This window comes from Gopherus evgoodei, chromosome 7 (genome assembly GCF_007399415.2).
Source record: "Gopherus evgoodei ecotype Sinaloan lineage chromosome 7, rGopEvg1_v1.p, whole genome shotgun sequence".
NCBI lineage: Eukaryota > Metazoa > Chordata > Testudines > Testudinidae > Gopherus > Gopherus evgoodei.
In genome coordinates, this window is record NC_044328.1 from 3952423 (window position 1) to 3968230 (window position 15808).

General features: G+C 48.0%; 1 protein-coding gene across 1 annotated transcript in view; it reads right to left on the minus strand.

Annotated features, from left to right (window-relative positions):
* Positions 1-14921, minus strand: part of SEMA4G (semaphorin 4G) — a 94365-nt gene extending 79444 nt beyond the window's left edge. The window contains exon 1 of the transcript XR_004001227.1: positions 14857-14921. The gene's annotated coding sequence lies outside the window, so the exon portion shown is untranslated. The remainder of the gene's footprint in view (positions 1-14856) is intronic.
* Between the last annotated feature and the right edge of the window lie 887 nt (positions 14922-15808).

Below are 15808 nucleotides of genomic sequence, written 5' to 3' on the forward strand. Positions count from 1 at the left end.
AGGCCATGTGCCATGTTTGTATCCTGGCTTGAACAGAGACCAATCCGGTTGAGGATTCGAGGCACTATCACAAGAGTATTGCCTCAGACCAGACAAGGATAGCCCAGAAACCGCTAGACCCAGCCTTCTTATTCAGAACACTAAGAGCGATGGAATGGAATAAGCTTTTAAGAGAACCCACATTTGTCACCTGTTCCATTAGAAGCCCATCTGGGCTCCTACCATCCCTCCATTCCCCCCGCCCCCACAGGTTCCCTGTTGTCATCCTCCCATCCCATCTATTATAGGGACTCCCTGCAACCCTCTCGCTCCGTCCCATGCCAGGGGATCTGTGTGCCCCATTCTCACCACCATTCTTATTCTCCTAGATGCCAAGGCCAGAAGAGATCAGTGGGAGCATCTAGCCTGACTCCCGGTACGGCAAAGGCCAGAGACCTGTCCCAAAATAATCCCTAGAGCAGAGCTTTTAGAAAAGCATCCCGTCTTGATTTCAAAATCCAGCAACGGAGAACCCACCACGACCCTTGGTAAATTGTTAGTCACTCTCACCGCTAAAAACGTACCTCTTATTTCCAGTCTGAATTTGTCTAGCTTCAACTTCCAGCCAATAGATTGTGCTACACCTTTCTCAGGTGGACTGACGAACCCATTATTAAATATTAGTTCCCCATGTAGATACTTACAGACTAATCCAGTCAACTCTTAACCTTCTCTTTGTTACGTTGAATAGATTGAGCTCTATAAGGCAGGTTTTCCAATCCTTTAATCATTCTCATGACTCTTCTCTGAACCCTCTCCAATTGCTCAACACCCTTCTTGAACTGTGGGCACCAGAAGCGGACACAGTCTTCAAGGAGCAGTAGCACCAGTGTCAAATATAAAGGTAAAATGACTGTATTACTCCTACTCAAGATACCCCTGTTTATGCATCCAAGGGTCATGTCAGTTCTTTTGGCCACAGTGTTGCGCTGGGAGCGCGTGTTCGGCTGATTCTCCAACACGACCCCCATATCTTTTTCAGAGTCACTGCTTCCAAGGTTAGAGTCCCCCATACTGTATGGCCGAGATTCTTTGTTCCTAGATGTATCCATTTAGTCAGATTAAAATACATAGTTTGCTTGTGCCCAGTTTATCAAGCGATCCAGATCGCTCTGAATCAGTGACTTGTCCTCTTCATTATTTACCACTCCCCTAATTTGTGAGTCATTTGCAAACTTTATTAGTGATGTCATGTTTTCTTCTAGGTCATTGACAAAAATCTTAAATAGCGTAGGACCAAGAACCAATCCCTGCGAGACCCGCAATTCCCCATTTACAATTACAGTTTGAGACCTGTCAATCAGCCAGTTTTAAATCCGTTTAACGTGTATTCTGTTAATTTGACAGCATTCTAGCTTTTTTATCACGTCACGCACTACCTGGGATCATGCAGTTTACCCTATGTAAAAACTGGCGCAACATTGGCTTTTGCCCAGTCTTCTGGAACTTCCTCAGTACTCCAAGACTTATTGAAAATCAACATTAATGGTCCAACAAGCTCCTCTGACAGCTCTTTAAAACTCTTGGATGTCAGTTATCTGGACCTGTTGCTTTAAAAATGTCTGACTTTAGTGGCTTCTGTTTAACATCCTCCACAGATACTATTGAAATGGAAAGAGTGTTATCATCACCATAGGATGAGACCATATCATCTGTTTTTTCACCAAATACAGAACAGAAATATTTATTGGAATTTCTGCCTTTTCTGCATTATTATTGTTAATTCTACCATTTCTCTCTAGTAATGGACAAATACCATTGTCAGGATTCTTATTGCTCCTGATATATTCAAAAAAACTCCTTATTGTCCTTAACTGTGTTGGCCATTGATTTCTCCTTGTGTGCCTTTGCTTCCCTTATCAATGTTCTACAATTTCTAACTTCTGATTTGTATTCCTTACTATCAAATTCCCCTTTCTTCCATTTGTTACATATTATTCTTCTTTCGTTCTCTTCCAGGGTGTCAACACTTTTAGGTTCTATTGGGAGTATCGGCAAGGCTAAAAGGAGAGGTTGTTATGTGGGAATGTGCTAATGGTTGCGATCAACCAATAATTACAGAGGTGGTAAAAGCCAATAACTCTGCTAGCCAAATGCCAGGGGCTCCTCCGGATGTCCCCCATTTTCTACTTTCAGTTCCCCCGCCCCCCAGAAAAAGTCATTAGAGTTCTAACCATTGATGCCTGGAACATTCCCTTAAATGTTGGAATTAACTGGATGTGGCATTCAAAAGTTATTGCATTACAAGCAGAGAAATGCCATCAAGTCGAGTGTAAAGCCTCGCAAGGCCAGCCAGCTACGCAGCTTCATTCATTAAGTATATACGCACGCTCCTACAATCAGAGGGAATGTTCCCCACTGGAAAACAGCCTCCCACACCACTGTTATTAGCATGTGTGACATTGACTCAAATCAAACACAACCTGCCCATGCACAGCATCCGCCCACAATGGGAACTCTTGGTACTGTTCTTTCTGACAGTCACTGCAAAAATACATACCTGAAGACAGATGTCCTATGAGGGGCTGTGAATTACATTCCGAAGGCTAACCAGTTTATTTTTCCATTAACTCTAAAGCAAGCAAGACTTGCCCCAAGTGGATTTTCCATTTCCCAGAACTCCATCACTGTGGACTAAAATGCTAACGGTCACAGATCACTTTAAAATGGCAGATCTATAACGCAGGGATCAGCGGGCGGTAGAACATTCCTCTATGTTAGCAAGCCAGTCTAATGTTAGAGTCCGTGAGTTACTGCCTTCCCTTGGAGTTGCTGTTTAGGTTAGATTCACACTTGAGGACCTACATCATATCGCTGGGTCCACAATTAATATTCTAGTAGCACCCAGATGCCTCAGAGATTGGGCTAGGTGCTGTGTAGATACAGAGTGGGAGATGGTCCTTGCTTACAGTCCAAACAGACAGAGGCGGGAATATGATCTCATTTACAGATGGGAAACGGAAGTGTAGGATTAAGTGACATGTGGAAGTGAATCCCAATCTCCTAAATCCCACTCCAGCGCCTTAATCACCAGGCTATCCTTGGAGAGGTGGTGATTCCCAGTAGATCTAGCGCTCATTGGCCTTCCACACACCCCTAGTTACTTGGAACCATGGGTAATTCTATGTGTGGTATTGCTTAACTAGAGACGATCCTATAGCGGCAGTCTGGCTCAGTGGTCAGTGTGATGGCAGCCAGGCCAGGGACCAGAGGTCAGAGCCGGAGCCAGGAGTCAAGAGTGGAGTAGGAACAAGGCACAGGTAGGGCTGGAGCAAACAAAGGCATGCAGAGTCTGTCACCACTATCAGGCAGGGGACAAGTCCAAGCCAGGAAGTGACACTGGGCAGACTCAGCTGCTACGTCTCTTGCAAGGCTTATATACCCATCCTGAGAGTCAGCAGATCTGCTCCTGGCTTGCAGATTGGCTCCAGAGCCTAGCACAGCATCACATGTGGCTCTCGTTCAGGGATGACCAATCACCTCACATCTATCTTGCGTAGCTCATTTAATTTTTCCAGTAAAAGTGTTTTTTTACTTGGAGGCAGCACTGGACTGTGGAACTCCAACACTCAAACCTGCCCACGTTCAGAGCCCAGAAGCACTGAATCAATCAATCATAGAATCACAGAATCTCAGGATTGGAAGGGACCTTAGGAGGTCATCTAGTCCCACCCACTGCTCAAAGCAGAACCAACCCCAACCAATCCCCACTGATATCAAGTCAGCCAATGTGCACCCGAGAATAGCTTAAGGGCTTCTCCAACCCAGCTTGGAGGCTTATTTGAAACCAGAGCCAGCTCCCCCTTTTTAGCATTAATTTAAAAAAAAAGAGGATAGTCCAGAGGAAAACGTCAGGTCCCATCTTCTATTCTCCGTGTTACATAGCGGCTCAGGCCGTTCTTCAGGGACTTTCTATGAGCAACATCTTCTAAGTTAAGAAAAACGGGCTAAACGTTTTTTTTAAAAGTACATAAGATGCAGAAGGACAGTGAGGTGCCACTCTGCGCCTTCAGCTCCTCCTTCACAAACCCAACGAATGCTAGACTCAGCAGCTGTAGTGAGAGCTGGAAGTTACGGACTTGCCCCAGCATTTCAGGGAATTATACTACATTGTAGAACTGTGTGAAGATTTGCAGAGTCGGGTCTCTGATGTTCCCTCGTGTCCCTGATCTCTGACTCTGAAAGATCAGCGCCAGGGTGAAGTCTCAGAAGATCCGCTCTGCCAAGCTCTCTGCACTAATCAAATGCAATTATACTCCCTTGAAACGCTGCCGTGCCTTCTGCCTTATCTCGCACGGCTCTCCCTGTGTCAACAGATGAATGCTCTTTATCCTCCAGTACATGCGACCAAATACATTGGAATTCTGTATTAAGAGTTGTGAAAGCACTAACAAAATACAAACCAGAATAGCAGCAGACTACAAGATAGTACATTCAAAGGCGGCAACATACAAGTGCTCAAAAACACTTCCACGCAAATACGGCTAAAACGAAAAGTCCCGTCTTCTTTCATTGCATCACTCACGTACATTTGGTCACACTTTAGACTCAGGGTATCATACGCAGAGCTGACAGTACCACCTCTAGTTAAAGCTGCCCAACACTTTGGACTATAAGACCCAGTTTTCAGTTGCTTGTAACTTTTCAAAACTTAAATCCTTCAGGCTGATATGCCCCATGCCCCTGTGATGGGAGGGGTCTTGATGACCCCAGAAGTCGCTTCCAGGCTGTGTCCCATGTCCGCACCTCAGACGGAATTATTTTTTCAAAATTGCAGCTAAATACATTTTGCCCATGCAAAAAATAAATAATTCTTCCCCGTGTTTTCTTGAGAAGCTCTGGTGCCTCTGCTTTGGAACAAGGACTTGAAACTTGGCGGGGGGGAGGTGTCACCCTGATGCCAGGGACGTGTCTTTTGCCATCCCTGTGAAAATTCATGCAAATCTGGCCAAATTATAAGCCCAGGGAGAGGGGAGTCACAGACGGACTCTCGATTCACACACACTAGGACAGACTTGTTAAAGTTTGGCAGCTAAATTCTCCCAAGATGCCATCTGCACTGAGCATGCTCTAGCCCCTCACGGCTCCTACATGCAACTGGACTGCACATACGCCATCCCCACAGAGCAACTGAGCATGCACCGTCCCAGGGCCGCAGGGGCTGAGCAGGACTTTCCCTGCAATTGCTCCTCTCGCTGCCGGTGGCCACTGTGGCATTGGGCACGAGAACGAAGATCGGGGAGACTGTCTACTCTCACGCTTCCCCTTCTGGCATCCAGGCAACGAGGAGGAGACAGAGGAAGCACCTGATTCAAATGCAGAGGATGAAGAAGTGGGAGGAAGGGTTTCCAGGAGCTAGAAGATGGGGAGCAGGAGCCAGGATGGGTGAGAGTGGGTAGGAAGAGAGAGGGCTGGGGGACACAGACAGGGTTTGGGGTGGAAGTGTAATCAATAGAGCACACTCCCCCTCCAAAACCTAGAATTGTACCCAAAGTCCTGAATCTCTCCATTCCTCTGCTGTCAGCACACATTTGTGAAGCCCACCAGCAAAGTGTGTGTCTCATTTCCCTCTAGTGGCGACTCTGCGGAGAGGATGACAGCCTACTACTGCTATTATTATTCCATTAGCTCAAGCGGCAGATGTCTGCGCTGTGGATCAAAAGGTCCACAGCCTGCTCTTGACCAAGCTGGGGATCAATATGGTTCCAGATGAATTTGGGGCTTTTAAAAATAAAACTTAGAAAATCATCAAAGAAACCTGAATTAAGAGATTTACACTGTCAACATTCCGGCATTCCAAAGTTAAACACTGCCAGTTCTGAGCTTGATTCAGCCCCCTTGGGCACATGCATTATGACACAGTCTTTAATTACACGATCACAGACTATTACCCCCTGACAGGACCCTGCCTCATTCAGTAACTGAAGAGTTAGTCACTATTTTTTCTCCATCTTCCTCGTTCAGTGTGTGGCCCCAGGCCTGTTTTAAGCACAGCTCTTCTAAACCCTGCATTGAGTACAAGATTAACAACTTCCTCCTGGGGTGTTTTTATGATGCTCTCTCACCATGGCATCCGAGTGCTTTACAAACAGGCATTCATCTTCATCCCACACCCGAGAGTAGGGGGGATTATTACCCTTCTGTTAAAGATGGGGAACTGAAGCACAGAGATTAAGGCCAAGCATCCACTAATTTTGGGTGCCCACTCTGGGACAACAAGGCCACTGTTTTCCAGAGCCCTTAGCGTGGTCATAGCACATGAGTTCAAAGGACAGCTCCTTCTACCTTTGCTGCGGCTGTGAGTGCTCAGCACTTCTGCAAATCCAGTCCCACGTGGTTTGTGCTGAGCACCCAGAAAATGAGGAACACACAGTTAGTGGCCACCTGGGAAAAGCTGAGTTTCTGCAACTTGCCCAGCACCACATAAGAACTCGGTGGCAGAGGCAGGAAAAGAATCCAATTCGCCAGGGCAGCATTCAGCTGCCTTACCCAAGAGACCATCTTCATTCATTACACACCTTCTAACCTCTGCAACAACCCGTCGGGATCCTAACGCGGGCGGTCAGGACCAGGGGTCAGAGCAGGAGCAAACCTGGGTCTGGGAGTAGCAGAGGAGTTCGTAGTCAGGTTCCAGGCCAGGGCAAATACCAAGGGTCAGACTCTGAGTTAGGTTTCAGGGTTCAGGTCACGAGACAAAGTCCAAATCAAGCTGAGGTCAAAGCCAGGCGTTTGGGAGCAGGAATAATCATGGCACCAACAGGAGAGCCACGCCGGTGGCGGGACACTTCATGGAACGCCCTGTGGGTTTACATAGGGCAGGCAGCCAATCAGGAGCCACGAGGCTGCTGTCAAATCCTTGAGGCAGAATGTCCCATGGTCTGTGTCCACAGCGGATCCCGGAAGGTGCAGCGCAAGCAGATTAAAGCTGCTGCTGGGTGGCACAATGGAGCTGCCAGCTGGCCAGCAATTCTTCAGGCCTAGGTTCTAAACCAGCGGGGCCTTAGGCAAAAGAGGCACAGGTCCTGCACAGGTAGCCTCCTTCGCTACTCAGCCCTGATTTGTCCCCAGAGCAGATCCCCACTAAAGGGGTAGAGGGAATAGTATTCAACCTAATGCATATGTTCAAGAGGGGGCTGAATTAGGGTTGCATGGGGGCCATCTTAAATCTGCCACATCCTGACTTTGCAGCCTGAACGTTCTTCTGAATAGTTTATATAAAATTAACCCATTTATAGGCCTTGTATTAATCATCTGCTCCAGGCAGCTTATAAACCTCTGTAAGAGAAACCAATGCCTGTAACATGCTTATATTGTCATCTGCATTATCTTAGCGGCTAGAAGCCCCAGTCACGGACCATATAATTAGCCCTTTACAACTGCAGTCTTCCTATGCAGCGTGTGGCCCACAACTCATTCATCTCAAGGCAAACATGGAGCAGGTACCCAAAGGCTGGTTTTTGGGAGAAAGCAGCAGGAAGGAAAGAGGGAGAATATGGTGGCTTGCATGCATCTGAGGAAGTGGGTATTCACCCACGAAAGCTCATGCTCCAAAATGTCTGTTAGTCTATAAGGTGCCACAGGATTCTTTGCTGCTTTTATGGTGGCTTCATGATCCAATGGCACATCCCAGCCTAAGAGACGAGCTGGGGGTACTATATTAAGGAAGACGGGTGGAGGAGGGAGAAGGAAGCCTGCTGCTGACTATGGAGTAGGGAGCGTCCTAGGGCAGTGAGCGTACAGGGATCTTGCTCGGCCTCTGGGAGACGGGCACAGACGGAGCCAGCACTGTCAGGTGAGCTCACTGGGAATTCGTCAATGAAATGTTTTTTCACTGGAAAATGCTGATTGGTCAAAAACAAAAGGTTTTTTTTTATGGGAAAGGGTCTGGCCTGGTGACTTCCCTGTTTGGAGGACGGGGAAGGGAGCTTCAAAATTGCCAGCGCATCCTGTTTGGGCATTTCTCCAAATGAAACGTTCTTTTCGGTTCAAAGCGGCTTTTCGTTTGGAAAAGTGAGATAATTTATAGAAAAAAAACATTAAAAAGAGGTTGAAATCAAAACATTTTCATTGACCCGATGCAAAATATTTGGGGTGGGGAGGCGTTGCAGTTTATGAAAAGGTGCAAGATTTTGACTAATTCGGGCCAGGAAAAGTGTTCAAAATAGTGAAAAATTTCCCAGGACAAGAAGATGGTTTTCTGCCCCATTCTAACACCATGACCGCTACGGCGCCTAGGGAGTAAGTCTACTAAATGAGCCCAGGACATCTCCCTTGCGCAGAGCCAGGGGAGCTTTGCTGTGCTGGTTTTCTCTGGAAGCCATCAGAGCCTCATGTTAAGTTTGCAGCAGTCAGATAGGCAGGGAAAGGCGAGCGTACCCACAACCGACCATTGCTGGTCAGCGGGTGACTGGGAGGAGCGGGTGGATCACATATTAAAGCACCAACAGGAGCCATCTGGGGTTGAGGGGAAAACACTTTCCCCCCATTCTTAACTGGAGGATGGCTTGGAATGTGCCATGCAAAAAAACCTCAGGAAGGGATGGTCAAATAGGAGAAGATACAGAGACATGCAGAACGTCTTCCAATAAATCAGAGCCCCACTCCTTCCAAAGAGCTCCCTTGCTCTCCACTTCCCTGCACAAAACCTGGAAGAAGTGACCTGGGAGAGCCAGGAACACATCAGCCCTTCATTAATCAGGGAGATGGTACCACAGGAACAGGCCAGAGCAGTCTACTCCATCAAACGGAGCAAAATCAGCACCCAAGCTGAGACCTGGCTGCTGCGGGAAGCTTGAAAGCTTTAAAGCCAGGACACACCACTCGATCCATTGTCTATAGCCAAGCTCTAAGATACAACCGCATTTGCTCCAACCCTCAGAGCGAGACAAATACCTACAAGATCTCTATCAAGCATTCTTAAAACTACAATACCTACCTGCTGAAGTGAAGAAATAGACTGATAGAGCCAGAAGAGTACCCAGCAGTCACCTACTACAGGGCAGGCCCAACAAAGAAAGTAACAGAACCAGGGGTGGCTCCAGGCCCCAGCATGCCAAGCGTGTGCTTGGGGCGGCAAGCCGTGGGGGGCGCTCTGCCAGCGCCGAGAGGGCGGCAGGCAGGCTGCCCTCGGCAGTTTGCCTGCGGAGGGTCGGCTGGTCCTGCGGCTTTGGCGGACCTCCCACAGGCACGCCGTGGAAGGCCGTGCTTGGGGCAGCAAAATTCCTAGAGCCGCCCCGAACAGAACGTCACTAGCCTTCACCATCAGCCCCCAACTAAAACCTCTCCAGCACATCATTTACATAGATTTACAACCTATCCTGAAAGACGATCCCTCACTCTCACAGATCTTGGGAGACAGGCCAGTTCTCACTTACAGACGGGACCCTAACCTGAAACAAATATTCACTAGCAACCACACATCACACAACAAAAACACTAACCCAGGAATCAATCCTTGCAACAAAGCCTGATGTCAGCTCTGTCCACATATCTATTCAAGTGACACCAATCACATCAGCCACACCATCAGGGGCTCGTTCACCTGCACATCTACCAATGTGATAGATGCCATCATGTGCCAGCAATGCTCCTCTGCCATGTACATTGGCCAAACCAGACAGTCTCTACGCAAAAGAATAAACGTACACAAATCTGACATCAGGAATCAGAACACTCAGAAACCAGCGGAATAACACTTCAACTCTCTGGCCACTCAGTAACAGACCTGAAGGTGGCAATTTTGCAACAGAAAGACTTCAAAAACAGACTCCAGCGAGAAACTGCTGAGCTTGAATTAATATGCAAACCAGATACCATTAACTCTGGCTTGAATAGAGCCTGGGAATGGCTGAGTCATTACACTACTCAAATCTATTTCCTTATGATAACTATCCTTACACCTCTCGTCAGCTGTATGTAATTGACCACCTTCATTACCACTATAAATGTTTTTTTCTTGCTGATAATAGATCCTCTTAATTAATTAGCCTCTTAGAGCTGGTATGGCATCTTCTCTGTATGTATATATATACTCCTATTATATGTTCCATTCAATGAAGTGAGCTGTAGCCCACGAAAGCTCATGCCCAAATAAATTTGTTAGTCTCTAAGGTGCCACAAGTGCTCCTGTTCTTAAAACCAGGAGTTGCCCATGTAACACCCTCTTTGACTGTTAAGAATGGGGCACAAATTCAATTCTAATCTGGGTTGTGTCCTTGCGCAGTGTCCCTTTAACCTGCCCCCTCAGAACAGGCATGTCTGGAGTGCAAACACTGTCTCATGTTCTGATCCTGCACACGTCAGGAGAGAAGAAGGGGGAGGGAGGTGAACTTACTGGGAAGTAGAAAAACAAAGTGATGGATGACAGCACAGGCACTCTACTTCAGAACAGATCTCTCAGCATTCCCACTGTAAAAAAGCCAGCAAGAACCAAGGGATGGATTAATATGTATTGCATCCAAAAAAGGGAGCTGTAAATCCATACGATTTCTAGCTGAAGGATCGAACTCAGAAAGGTAACAACAACAACACCGTCGACCAATAAAACTCTTCCTTGCCTTTGTTACTCTGCACTGCCCACTCTTGTGGTTTTATTACCAATCTCACAATATATTTTTTGAATCCCCAGCTGGGAGTCGCGTTATTCCATTAGAATCGCTGCTTTCATTTTAAAAACATATTTTTTTCTAGCCCTCACAGTTGCAGAGAAAAGCATGAACGTGTGAAACTTTAATGGTTCAAAACCCAGAAGCAAATAAAGCCCAGATTGCTCTTTGAAAATCTCCTGATTTTCAAGACAATTTCCTGATTTTTGGGCCCTGACTCATGCTTTTCAAATGTGTGCACTTGGCAAAACTGATTACTGATAAAACCGCGTTTTATGTAACGTTCTCTCTCCACTCTTCGTCCTGCTTGCTTTTTGCATCTCACTCAGTTTGGACAGTAGAATTAGATCAAATTCCATTCCACTTTTAGACAGTTTTAATAACAAGCTCTTGGAGTGTAGAAATCCACCTTGGAACCATTCTCCACCGGCTGCGTAATGGCAATGCCTTAGTGTCTCAAGGCTTCTCCAGCATGGGATGGTGACCAACGGTGAACTTCAGACAAACGTTCTTCATCCCTTTAGAGACACTTGGTCTGCTGGGACTTTCTCCCCAGAGCAAGAGTCTTTGGCTTATGGACAGTAACTACATTAGCCACTGGCCATCCATCAGTACTGGAGACAGCGTGGGTCTCAAGTGAATTTCCTGGGTTTTAGGTATGTGTCGCAGAAGTTAAAAGGGGAGGGTTACTCTACATTAGGTTATCATAACTGATTACATCTGTGCCTTGCACACTCGTTACAGTTTCACAGTGTTTAAGGTCAGAAGGGCTCACATTAGATCAGTTCCCTCCATGGTCTTGATAGTTCACACTAGCTGATTTTCAGCCCTCCCAGACAGTTGTTAGATTTCCCCTACACCCACACCCACAAACTCCTTTCCAAATGGTCAGTCAGCTCATAAAGGGCACCCAGCTCACTGTGACACAGACCCAAAGATCAGCTTCTCCACTTCTCTACGGAAAACTGGTGATTAGTCAAACAGATGCTATTTGTCTGGCAAAAGGGGGCTGAAGTATCTGCTAGATTTAGAGCCAAAAGCTGATCTAGCTCGTTACCTCCCTAATCTGGAGAGGGAATAAATTAGTGAATTGCTAGAATCAGGAAGAACATCTCATGACAATGCATCAGGCTCAGAAAGTGAAATGTCCCGAGTCATACTCAGAGGCCAATCTCCAGAGCTTCTCGTTATCTGCCTTCAGCAGCTCCAGGAATATTCCTAGTCCCATGGCTGAGAATTGTCCAGGGACATTAATGGGAGCTGGGGCCAGCATATTGTGCACTCCAGGCTATAAACTGGCTTCTAGTATATCCCTGTTTCCCCCACACACTTCAGGATTTGACACGCTCAGACCCCTCTGGCTGGAGCTCCTCTCTGACTGCTACGGAGCGGAAGAAAAGCCGCATGGGTCTGCTGGTTCTGTTTATTCAGCTGTCTTCAGTTTCCAGCAGCTCTTGCTCCATCACTCCAATAACTAACAACCAACTTGCAACATCCCCCAGACAAGGGAGCCCACAGACTCCTTCCCCCTCCAGAGCCAGTCACAACTCAGAGCAACAGCTGATGGGACATGCTAGAAAGGGGAAGATGTTCAGCCCAGGGCTTGAACGCAGATGCAAAACAAGTGATGACAAGCCTGGGGACACCTGAGACACAGCTGGTGCTCCCAGAAAACAGGTACGGGACACAAACCCTTCCCCCCACCTAGGGCCGGCTCCAGGCACCAGCAGTCCAAGCTGGTGCTTGGGGCGGCATTCTGCAAGGGGCGCACCGAATTGCCGCCCCGGGCGGCGGGGGCAGTCCGTGCGCCGTTAGGGCGGCAGGCGTGTTTCTGCGGTAAGGGCAATTCGGCAGTAGCTTCTATGTTTAGTTGTCCAGAGCGGCTTCACCTAAACATAGAAGCTGCCACCGAATTGCCCCCGCCGTGGAAACGAGCCTGTCGCCCTAAGGGCACACGGACTGCCCCCGACGCCTGCGGTGGCAATTCGGTGCACTGCTTGGGGCAGCGAGAACTGTAAAGCCGGCCCTGCCCCCACCCCTGGACTTCCGCCCCCTCACTTCTCTGGCGTTAGGGATTTGATTTTGACTCCTTCAGGGAAAACCTCAAGGGGGCTCTGGGCTTGACAGAAGGGGGCACAAGGAGAGGCAGGAGGGCCTGGAGCTGTGGAAGAAGCCAGTATTGATACACCAGGCCTCTCTCCACCAGCCTGCACAGGGTAACTGGCCCCTGCCTCTCCATGGGAGGCAGCAGCAGGTAGCTAGCGCAGAACAGAGGCAGTGAGCATGTGGGATTTCCCGCCACACAACCGGAAAGCAGCGCCATCCTGAAGACTCAGGGATGTGGGTGGCGAGTGGTCCCTCTTTCAGAACTTGTGGGGAGAGACAGGCAGGCTCGTATTCATTCACCAGGGGAAGCCAAAAGCCAGGTTTACCTGGCTCCTGTCCCTCAACTCTGGGGTAAAAAACCCCTGTCCCTCACCAGGACAATTCGCATCAGTTAGCCGCACAACGGAGGGCTTGCTGAAAGCTGTTTAGCTTTGCAAAACGCTCCCATGAAAGGACACGTACAAGCAATTTCCATGAATCTTCTCTTTTAGTTATTAATCAGAAACCAAACAAAACAGCCCTGGGCTAGTTCTGTGGTCTGAGGACGACCAGTGATTTGCGGAGCCTTCCTACCTCAGGTCTGCACAGTGACATGCCAGACGGCCAGGGGCGGGGGGAGGACCTTTTACCAGAAAGGACAAAAGGAGAGACGTGCTAGGGCGTATGAGAACCTGAAAGTGAAACTGGTGAAGCGGAGGGCTTGATTCGGATCTCACCCCCGGGGAAATCATCCAGCTTCAAGACATTATGTGAGAGGCGATTCAGAGCTCAGTTTTCATAATCCAAGGTTCTGGGTAACCCAGAGAAATGCAATTTTTATTATGAGAGTTTTCGTTCACAGGAGGGGTGTTCTCCCCATACTGCTCCCCCGTTTTCCCCTCAAACGCTCTGGCTGGTTTTTTTCCTTGCAATGTACACACAGTGCACCTGCGCTGCACGGAGTTAGACGCAGGTGCTGACCAGCCAAGCTGAGCCTGCAAGAAGCCACGTGACAATGCCAGCACATGTGACCATGTCCTCACTTGCACTGCGCTCCCGTGTGTATCGCTAAGACTTCTGGGGGCACATCCCTAGGTGCTCTGAGCTGCGGTGAGATGAGCCGCTCCGATTCCTTCCCATCAAATTGTGGGAGAACTTGTCTGACCTCCTGGGCACATGGCGGGAACTGTGGGCAGGCACTGGCAGACTAGCAGCCCAGGGATGGTTTAGCCTGTGTGCTCGCTGCAAAGTGGGCAGATAACCAGCCCCACTATAAGTGAAACCCGGGCTCTAACCCTGCCCCCGCAGCTAGGCAGGGTTTAAATCACCATTCTCAGGTAAGAGTTTTGCATGTGGACTGGAGAGGGCTGAGAGGCAACAACCAAAAAGAGCCCGAGTGAACTCTGCAGTGAAGACAGACCCATCGGGGTAGGTCCATTTCCCCAAGCAACTCTACGTCTCTGCTACCCTGGACCATCTGCCCAAGCGAGAGGGAATCCCAGTAACCAACTCAGACAGGAGTGCAGCACAACAGAGCAATCCAGCTGTGACCTTAGTGAGCACAATGCCCACTGAGCTTAGCCAGATTTGCTCCCACTCGCGCCAAGTTCATCCGTGGCCCCATTGCCTTAGAGACCAAGAACAGGGCACAAATATCCCCAGACTGAGTCAGATTCCAGCACACCAAGACAGCCCATCCAAACCCTGCTCAGTGGGACATGCTCTCCCTTTAAGGCCAGCACCAGGGGGTTGGAGATAAAATTCAGAAGGAAAGGTAACAACCAACCACGCAAATGTTAAGTACGTTTGGAAAGACCACGCGTGGGGCTGGGAAATGATCATTGCCACAGCCGATCTACGCAGGAGCTAACGCCAGGCTGACCGTGTTGAGGCAAAGTTTCCCGGTAGCGCGCATTTGTCTTTTCTTTCAAACAAAGCCGTGCAGTGCATCATAACCTGCTGGATGCGACCTGCAGTTAAGGCTTTGTGATGCAAGGGCTTTATTTTCAGGTTAGAAGCAGAAGCGTAATTTTAGAGTTACCCTGAGAAGAAAAAGGGGCCCCAAACGTAAAGAGACTCGTTACAAGTTATTTACATTCACAAGTTCCCCTGCTGTTGTTAGCAATACCTCAGACTTCAAGAGTTTTCCACTATTTATAGATCCAATCTGCTTGTCCCCAGTCGTGCTCTTTGTGACAGGCTGCATTTCACTGGGCTCGAACAATGAAAGACCATTTAAGTCAGTTTCGTGTGCGTTTTGTGCCAGTTTTACTTTCGGTTTCTTTGCCACAAGGTTTGGGTTTCAAAAACCCTTACTGGCAACCCCCTTACGTGGACCCCCCATCACCACAGTACCAGAGCGCCTAACAAACAGGCATGGATTTATTCTCGCAACAGCACTGTGAGGTAGGATGTACTTGCCCCATTTTACAGATGGGAAACTGAGGCTCAGAAAGGCTAAGTGACTCGTTAAAGGTCCCACAGGAAGTGTGTGGCAGGGCCGGGAATTGAACCAAACTGTCTCAGTCCTGTGCTTTAACCCCAAGACTGAATCACCTCCCTTTATTTATTCAAAGATACATTTTCTTTAAAAAATCCAATGAAAACAATTGTTACAAGCATTTTTATTGGCTTCAAGTTGACTAAGACCTTGTTTATTTCCCCCCCATAGCTTAACTTTAAGCTGATGTCCCCTTTAACTCAGCTTTCAAGCTGAATATAAGAAGAAAATTACTTCTACCTTGGATAAAAGAATACTAGCGCTGCACAGCACTTTATCCCATCCAAAGTGATTTGCACATACACAGCTTTGAATAGGACCTACATTAAAAGCATGGTCTTGCTTGCCCCCAGAAGTCCCAGTAGGCACATCAGGTATTTTAATTCTGCTAAAGTCCTTTCTCTCGCTCTCTCTCTTTCTTTTCTAAGAGACAAACTAGAGCAAAGCCTAAGTCCAATAGCTGATTTCTGTTCTGGGCATCATCTTATTACAAGGCTGCCTGAATGCTCAGCTTGAAGGTTTCATTTTCATGTTAGCTGCAGGGTTGGGACTGGGAAGTCCATGGGGGGAAAAGAGAGTT